This window comes from Saccostrea cucullata, unplaced genomic scaffold (assembly GCF_032062105.1).
Source record: "Saccostrea cucullata isolate Sc308-1 unplaced genomic scaffold, CSIRO_AGI_Scuc_v1 ctg2986, whole genome shotgun sequence".
Lineage (NCBI taxonomy): Eukaryota > Metazoa > Mollusca > Bivalvia > Ostreida > Ostreidae > Saccostrea > Saccostrea cuccullata.
The window spans coordinates 3,991-12,447 of record NW_026933766.1 but is presented as its reverse complement, the minus strand read 5'-3'; the positions used below and the strand labels follow the sequence as shown (position 1 = coordinate 12,447).

The 8,457-nt window shown below is 31.0% G+C and overlaps 1 long non-coding RNA gene across 1 annotated transcript; it reads right to left on the bottom strand.

Moving 5' to 3' along the window:
• Nucleotides 1-4,262: 4,262 nt before the first annotated feature.
• LOC134239306 (uncharacterized) lies at nt 4,263-8,247 on the bottom strand. Its single transcript, XR_009986203.1, has 3 exons — nt 6,021-8,247; nt 5,530-5,643; nt 4,263-4,446 (listed from the first exon to the last, which is right to left on the bottom strand). It is a non-coding gene; the product is annotated as an uncharacterized LOC134239306 (long non-coding RNA).
• Nucleotides 8,248-8,457: the final 210 nt, after the last annotated feature.

The window sequence follows — 8,457 nt, the reverse complement described above, 5'->3', positions numbered from 1 at the left end:
TGATCATTACATTATGCTAGTAACAGGTGTGACCGGATCGTTATGGAATGCTTAGTCCTCCAAGGCACCTGATCCCACAGCTGTGATTTCCTGTGATCCTTGTTTTATGCCTTATTTACAGATTTGAATTGATTACAGTTTTTGTTTTGGATCATTCACTGTTCGTCATCTTCAAAACATTCATTGACTCAATTTCTCATAGATTTTTTGATTTAAAAAGCAACAGTATTACCATTTGAAATGAATTAAAAAGGGGAAAAATGCAAACGACATGAGCCACAGAAATTACCCGTTATATAGGAAATATCTACCCTTATAAAAAGATAACTTGCTCATTTAAGAAAAAATCTGAGCAAGTGTGACTTCATCTGTTTCTCTCGAGCCAGACATTTTAATGGTCATAGCTACTAGTATAATGAGGTACACAGGGAGGTTTTTAAAATCCATGAGATGTCTTCAGTTAAATATAATTCCTCTGAAAAAAAATGAGGAAAATTACTAATCACTACTGCTTTTTAAACATCATTACCATTACAAAAAATACAACTTAGATAACTTTATGACAAAGAAAGTTACAATGAGTTATAGAGGGAGCCTGTGATAGCCGTTGAGATATCTCTGATTATGAAATAATGAGAAAGAGATATTTCTTCTGATTAAAGCTTCTAAACGAAGCGTCCTAGCCATAAGAAAATAAATTAAAACTAAATTATATGAGAGAAAGATAAAACTATCTTAAAATTAAAAAAAAACCCACTCCTAATTTAAAAAAAATGAAAGAAAGAAAAGAGAAATAAGAACGTTTATGTAAAAAAAAATATATAAGAGAAAGAAAGAAGAGATAGTATATAAATAATTGTCATTTGAATTAATAAGAAATATTAAAAAAAAATACCTTAAAAAAAGGGGGGATATCAGAAGAAAAAAGACCTTGCTTCTTTAAGCTTTAGAAAAAAAAAAGAGAAAGGAAGAAGAAAGACAGAATATCTACCATAAAAATACCATACAATGGATAATTTCTGTGGTTATTATGACTGAACTATTTCAGCTTTGTTTGATACTGAAACTGAGCACGGAATATTCCATCTCTCTGATCATTACATTATGCTAGTAACAGGTGTGACCGGATCGTTATGGAATGCTTAGTCCTCCAAGGCACCTGATCCTACAGCTGTGATTTTCTGTGATCCTTGTTTTATGCCTTATTTACAGATTTGAATTGAGTACTATTTTTGTTTTTGATCATTCACTGTTCGTCATCTTCAAAGCTTTCTTTGACTCAATTTTTCATAGAATTTTCTGTTTGAAAAAAAAAATAGTTTTGCCATTTAAATGAACGAAAAGCAGGAAACACCGCAAGCAATATAAGCCACAGAAATTACCCTTTCTATTTACTTTTTAAAAAATAAAACTTGTCATTAAAATTTTTCTTGTGGAGGTGACATTTTCTTGACAGGCTCCTTCATCTTCATGCAGGCACTACACTACCTCTCTCATCTTAAAACTTACATATATGGGCAAAATACCATCCTATTTAAACACTTCTATAGGCCTAGTAAATTTCAGGCCAGTACTTAAAATCTCCCTCATTTAAAATTTCATTGTAAATACAGGTAAACACAAAAAACCTCACACATTTTAAAATTAAATATTCAGGCAAGAACTAACTACCTCCCTTAAAACTCTAATATTCAGAAGAGTGCTAAATACCTCCCTCATTTTGAAATTAAACAATTCAGGCAAGTAATAAATACTTCTGTTTTTTTAAATAAATATTTAGCAATAAATACCTCCCTCATATAAAATTCCCATAGTAAATGTCAGGCAAGCACTCAATACCTCCCTCGTCTTAAAACTTAAAAAAATATTCAGGCAAGTTCTATGTACCTCCCTGGTTTAAAACTTCTATAGCTAATACAGGAAAATACTAACAACCTCCCTCCTTTATAAATTAAATATTCAGGCAAGAATTATCCACCTCAATTTAAAACTTGAATATTCGGGCAAGCACGTTAAATCTAAATATTCAGGCAAGAAACTAAATACATGTATTTCCCTCATTTTTTAAAGTTAAATATTCAGACAAAATTAAGCACTAAATACCTCCCTCACTTTTTTTTAAATATTCAAACAAGCAGTGAATACCTCAGTCAAATTTAAATCTAAATATTCAGACAAGCTCTAAATAACTTCCTATTTTTAAACTTAAATACATGTACCTCCCTATTTTTAAACTTAAATATTCAGACAAGTACTAAATATCTCCCTTACTTTTAAATTCAAATATTCAGGTAAGCACTAAAAACCTCCCTTGTTATTAAATCTATTAATTCATGATCAAGCACGGATTTAAAAAAAAAACTCCTGTTTTTAGCTTTAAAATTCAGACAAGTGCTGATTCAAATACATATACAAAGAAAAGAAAACCTCCCACAGTTACCTAGATTTCTTATGTATAGAAACAATCTAAGGTAATAATAAGCTAAAATTAGTTTCTTTTCAGCATTCAGGAAATCACTAGTAAAAATAAGTCCACCGTTTTTAGCTTAAATAATATATCGGAAAAAAACTTTTTACATGTATAAAAAAAAATGTTCAAAACAAAGACATACAAATAAATTTTGAATCAATCTTAAGAATACAATAAACTTCGAAAAGGAAATTTAAGTAAAAGGAAAAAAGTATAATTAATAAACCTTGATACTCCTAGATAAAAAAAATAATTAAATGCTCTCTGAATGATTCTGTCTCATTCAGATAAAAAAGCCTAAGTAATCTTAAACAATTATCTAGCAAAATGAATTCTTCTATTATCCTAGATATATCATGGAAAATGTCATGGTTATACACTACAATAATACATCAAATTCCCACAACCATCCAAAAATTATAAAGGTTCCTTCACATAGTATTCCTGGTGGTTTGTCCTGCTTCAGGCCATATGAGAAATCTTGGAAAAACATTGGTAACAATAAAATATCCCGAGTCCATCTCTAGGTCACATGGAAACTTTTGGAAAAACACAAGTAGTGAAATTATCTCCCATAACTGACACTGCTCCAAGGTCCATCAGAATTCTTTGAAACACATCCATAGGGAAAATATCTCTGGACTCTATCCCCATAGCTCACGTTTGAGTAATACTTCTCTGGACTCTCTCCCTGTAGCTCACGTTTGAGTAATACTTCTCTGGACTCTCTCCCCGTAGCTCACGTTTGAGTAATACTAGGCAAGGCTCCAGTTATCCAACACTATAGAAATACAATGAATCCCATAATTTCATTTACTATGAGACTTTGTGTATATTTAAAGTACAAGGTTTCAGGGTATATATAATGATAATGATAAAAACACCCCCATTTTACCTATTTTACCTACAAAATTCAAATATTTTTTTTTACTAGAAATTGTATTTCAAATACAAAGTAAATAAATTAGCTAATGTTAATGATAGACCGAGACAGAAACAACACTTTTTGCCAAAATAAGGATCATTAATAAACGTATTACCTGGTAGTCTGGTAGTTTGAGATCAAACATGATGAATGTTGGCTTTATGTATATTTTTCTGTTTGTGAATGGCACCAAATACTGGCTCACAGTAATTGTTGACTCAGTGACAGACCACTTTCACCTATAGACTGAAATGATAAAAAGAACCTTGAGAAAAACTTAAGAATCATTTAAATGTTTCTTAAAATATTTCAAATATGATCTACAGTATATCAAAGGTCAATTTGAAATTCAAAGTTTTAATATGAATCTTCCATATAAGCAGATTCCAGGTTTACAAGGATCAGGAATTTTGCCAGATTCCCAAGGGAGTGTCCTACAAGATTGCATTTATATGTCTCAAACAAAGAAATAATTTCACTATATATCACTACATAGCTTGATTTAATTTTATTAACTCTTTTTCTTACCTGTCTGATGAACACAACAAAGGCTACAAAGGTGACTGGTAGAATACAGGTATACAGGTGTCAAAACTCTCCATTGATGACCAGACTGCATGCCGCATTGTATGTTGTGAATTATTGATCTTTAACAGGGGAAACTTAACTCCTGAAATCAGAGAAATTGTAGTCAAAATAAGAGATATCTGCTCCTCTTTAGTTCTCACACAAGGAAGTAATTAAGGTCTTCCGTTCGTATCCAAAACACAACTTGACCTAGATATTCATGTGATATATCTGTATACCATATTTCATTTCAGTATGTGCAACGGTTGCGAAGAAAATGAACAGAAACTAAGTGTACCGACAGACCGATCGACAGCAGCAAAGCAATATGCCCTCCCTTCTTCATAGGGGGGCATAATAAATGCCTCATGTGGCTTTTAAGAAAGAAAATTGACAGTATAAACATACCAACCCTGAAATACACATGGGTTTCACATGTTGATAAACAGCCTACACACCATCTAGGAAGTTGTATCACGCACACCTGAAAAAAAGAGTTTCCTTTAATTCAGTGGCATAATTCTGCTACATTTATGATATTCCTAGTACACAAGTCCAAATTTAATACAGAAAGCCTAAAAATTTTGCCAAAAACTGAAAAATAAATTGTTAAATTTTTCCATTGAAATTGAGCTTTAAAGCATCATAATATTTAAGAAATAAAGTCTGCGTTTTCGTGAATGTAGCAGAATAACCTCCGAGGTCGAGAAATGTTGTTTGAAAGATAAAAGCCGAGGCATTTTGAGACCAATGAGGTTATTCTGCATCATTCACAAAAACAAGGACTTTATTTCTATTCTGCTACGTGTAGTTAGCAGCCCTAAAATATGACTGATCAAAATCAGGGGGGTCATAGTAATCGATATGTCCACCCATCTGTCTGTTACGCTTTGGGGTACCCGTCTCTTATCAACATATCCTATTATACCATTGAATGAAATTCAATAAAACTTTCACAGAATCTTAATAACAAAATGACATTGTGACCTCTTATTTTACTTTTTGATCCGACACGTTTTGGGTTTCTAACGGCAAAACATAAAAGAGAGGTGTCCCCAAAGCATAACAGACGGACGGACACTCCGATCACTATATACCCTATATGTTTTGATTGAGGACAAACACAGGTTATTATCTGCAGATTTGAATTAAAGTAAAGTGTGATAATTAAATGACAAGTACTACTCGTAATTACTAAAATGGCCATGTACTGTATGTACATGCATATCAACCTATCGTAGTATATTCTCAAATTTCCAAATAAAACATCGAGATTATTGAAAATCTATTCACAGTTTCTTGAATTCACAGATTTATTAACACCGTAAATATAGCGAATATTAACACCGCGAGTTATTTTCCCCCTACATAGTAGTCTCTTTACATATATAATTACAACTGACAAAGTTAATTTTGATTGGCTGTTTCCTTGCATAAGACCTTTATAGCTATAAGAAGGGTGTCAGTACAGATCACATTATGCCTGAATCAACACCAGTCCTTTATCTTATGCACTGTCAAACACTATGGTAAATATCTATTAACTTTTCCCTTAAAAATGTAGTACCTTTGGCACTGATCATCAGACAGATGTATTTGGACATGATTGGTTTAAATGGCTTCTGTCCTCCGGAATGTAGTACTTTCTGGACATCACCTGGACTTGGGGTCCCTCCAGGATCTAAAATATATTCTTCTTTCTTATAATTCATGAAATGATGGATCACTGCATATGCAGAAGTTTTAGCAGGGACCTATCTCAATATATATAGCAATATTTAAGATTGAAGTTTTGGTATTACTTATGAAGTTGAGATAGCTAAATTTGAACATAACTAACAATACATTCGACTTACAAGTTACCTAACTATTGTGCATCTAGGCATCATTAAATTGATAAAATTTAAATCTTATTTCTAATATTAATCATAATATCTTAATAGACTGCCTTTAACTTTACAGAAAAGGTCAATTTGCAAGATCAATTTAATTGCATAAAACTTCATGTTCTATAGTATTCAGAACTTCCTTATAATTAGAAGTTTTACAGACACATACCGGCAAAAACTTGGTATGGCTTTATCTTCTTCGACAGGGGATGCTCACTCCTCCATGACACCTGATCCCATCTCTGGTGTTTTGGAGGTCCATGTTGGCTTGATCTGCCCTTGATTTGTATTGTTTATCTGGATCAACTTTTGAGCTTTTTTGAGCTTGAATACTGTTCTTTATCTCCATGTCTAATATATTCCATTTTCTTTTCTTCCACAGTAACGGCATTATGTCTTAGATAAATAATAATTTGAACATAATATAACCTGACCCATCCAAGATTCATTTCAACTTTGATAGTTGTCTTTGTTTAAACAGAGGCCGACATTTACAGTATTCTTTCAAGGGCACCTATACATGTAATAATTTTCTCCACTCAGTGGTAATATTAATTTTTAGTAAACTCATATAATGCACAGAAAATGCTTATTCAGAGTACAAATTATTATGCTATATTCCAGCCAGGTCAAATATACATTCCAATAATCTTAGATCATGTATGCATAAAAATAATGTATGCAATATGAATTAAATTTAGTATGTGATCAGATATCATATACATGTATATCATAATAAACAGTTTAATTAATTATAACCCTAATGCTAATTCTTAATTTTGTCACAATGGTATATGACGTACAAGAACACATTTACATATATACAAACTACAAAGTCAAGTCAGGAAGAGTTACAAGTGTCAAATAAGAAAATAGTTACTGAAAGCTGAGCTAGGCCAATATCTTCTTAGCAAACAAAGACAGCTCTATCAGCGAGTCAACATTTAATTGTGATGGACATAATTTTTCTTAAACTTTATTATATTAGTATTAACATGAGAACAATACTTCTTATCAATATTAAAGTTTCCAACATGATGAAAATATGGACATTCCATTATTTACATAATGAAATTCATCCCTAAAGCATTTTTATTACATATTAATCAAATTACATATTCTTAAAGATCTACCAGTGTCGATTGGAAGTTTGAGGTTACAAGTTTAAAATTTAAATTAATTGTTAATACAATTCTTAAATATTTTTATCTATGCTCATAATTATGCCAGTCTTGTAAAAAATTGATCTAATAGTATTTCTTTCAACATGATAATAGATTTTATCCATGTAATACTGAATGAAATTTTGATTCATCCACACATAAGACAGACCGCACAAATTCAAGATATCTCTTAATAAAAAATTTAGCCCAATAAGTAATCATTCGTAACTTTATGCGTATCAAACTTTAGGATATCGCGCAGTTTCCCCATACACCAAATTTTTTGGAGTACTTCACTTAACAATTGTAATACAAATTTCTCAAGTCTTAAGTGTACCTTTTATAAGATATCAATGTTTTTGTAGCTAACAATAAATTAATCCATGAAAATAGTTAAGTTCTTGATGAAAAAAAAACATTATGTAGTTACTGTCTTGAACCTGAATAGCAAAACAACCTATAAAAATCAAATCCAATTTAATGAGAAAATCGATCATTATTACTGCTTTTAATCTAGAAAAAAATACAAGTTTCACGAAGTGGATTATAAAAAAGCGTAAATTGACGCAAACCAGGTTATAATAATAATTTGGCCCAGAATTAGAGTCATTCCTTATAATTTAAATTATAATTAAACAACTGTGGGTGTAAATATTGTGGTGCTTTTTATGAGTTCAAATTTGCCGCTGAATAAAAATCCCTAGTTATGGAAGTGATTTGAAACAAGGGGACATAATAACTGATACACAGATCCAGCAGCCATGATGTTTGTTTACATGAGGTAAGATCGGGCTAATGTTTGAAGTTAAAGGTACATTAAATCTGGAATTTTTTATGAATCCCATGGACTGGAAATGAGAGGATTGCATTGATACAAATGATTCAGCTGGTTGTGAAGGGGGTGTGTCCCCATACCAAACCAGGTTATTGAGAAATAGTTTGCGTTCCTTTTTGGAAATCAACCAATGAGAGACTAGGATATAAACAAAATTAAATTATTGAAAAATACATTAATTGCTGTCTTAAACCTTAAAACAAAACACCAAGAATTACATGTAATTCCAATTTCTAGGTGAAAAAACATTAATTATTTGTCTTGAACCTTATTACAAAAACACATGTCAATGCAAATTAGTTCCAAAACTTCTATTAGAAAATACATTGATTAATTGTCTTTAACCTGAAAACAAATCTAAGAAAATTAGTTCCAATTCCGAAGAGAAAATACATTAGTGACTGTCTTGAACTTGAAATATAAAACACAAAATTTAAGTTCCAAATTCAATGAAAAATAAATTATAATTTCTGTCTTGAACCTGTAAGACAAAACACACAATCTTTGAAAAAAAAAATTCCAATATTGAAAGTAAATTAATTATCTGTATTCAACATGAAAAAAAAAATCACAATCTTTGAAAAACAAGTTCCAATTTCTAATATCAA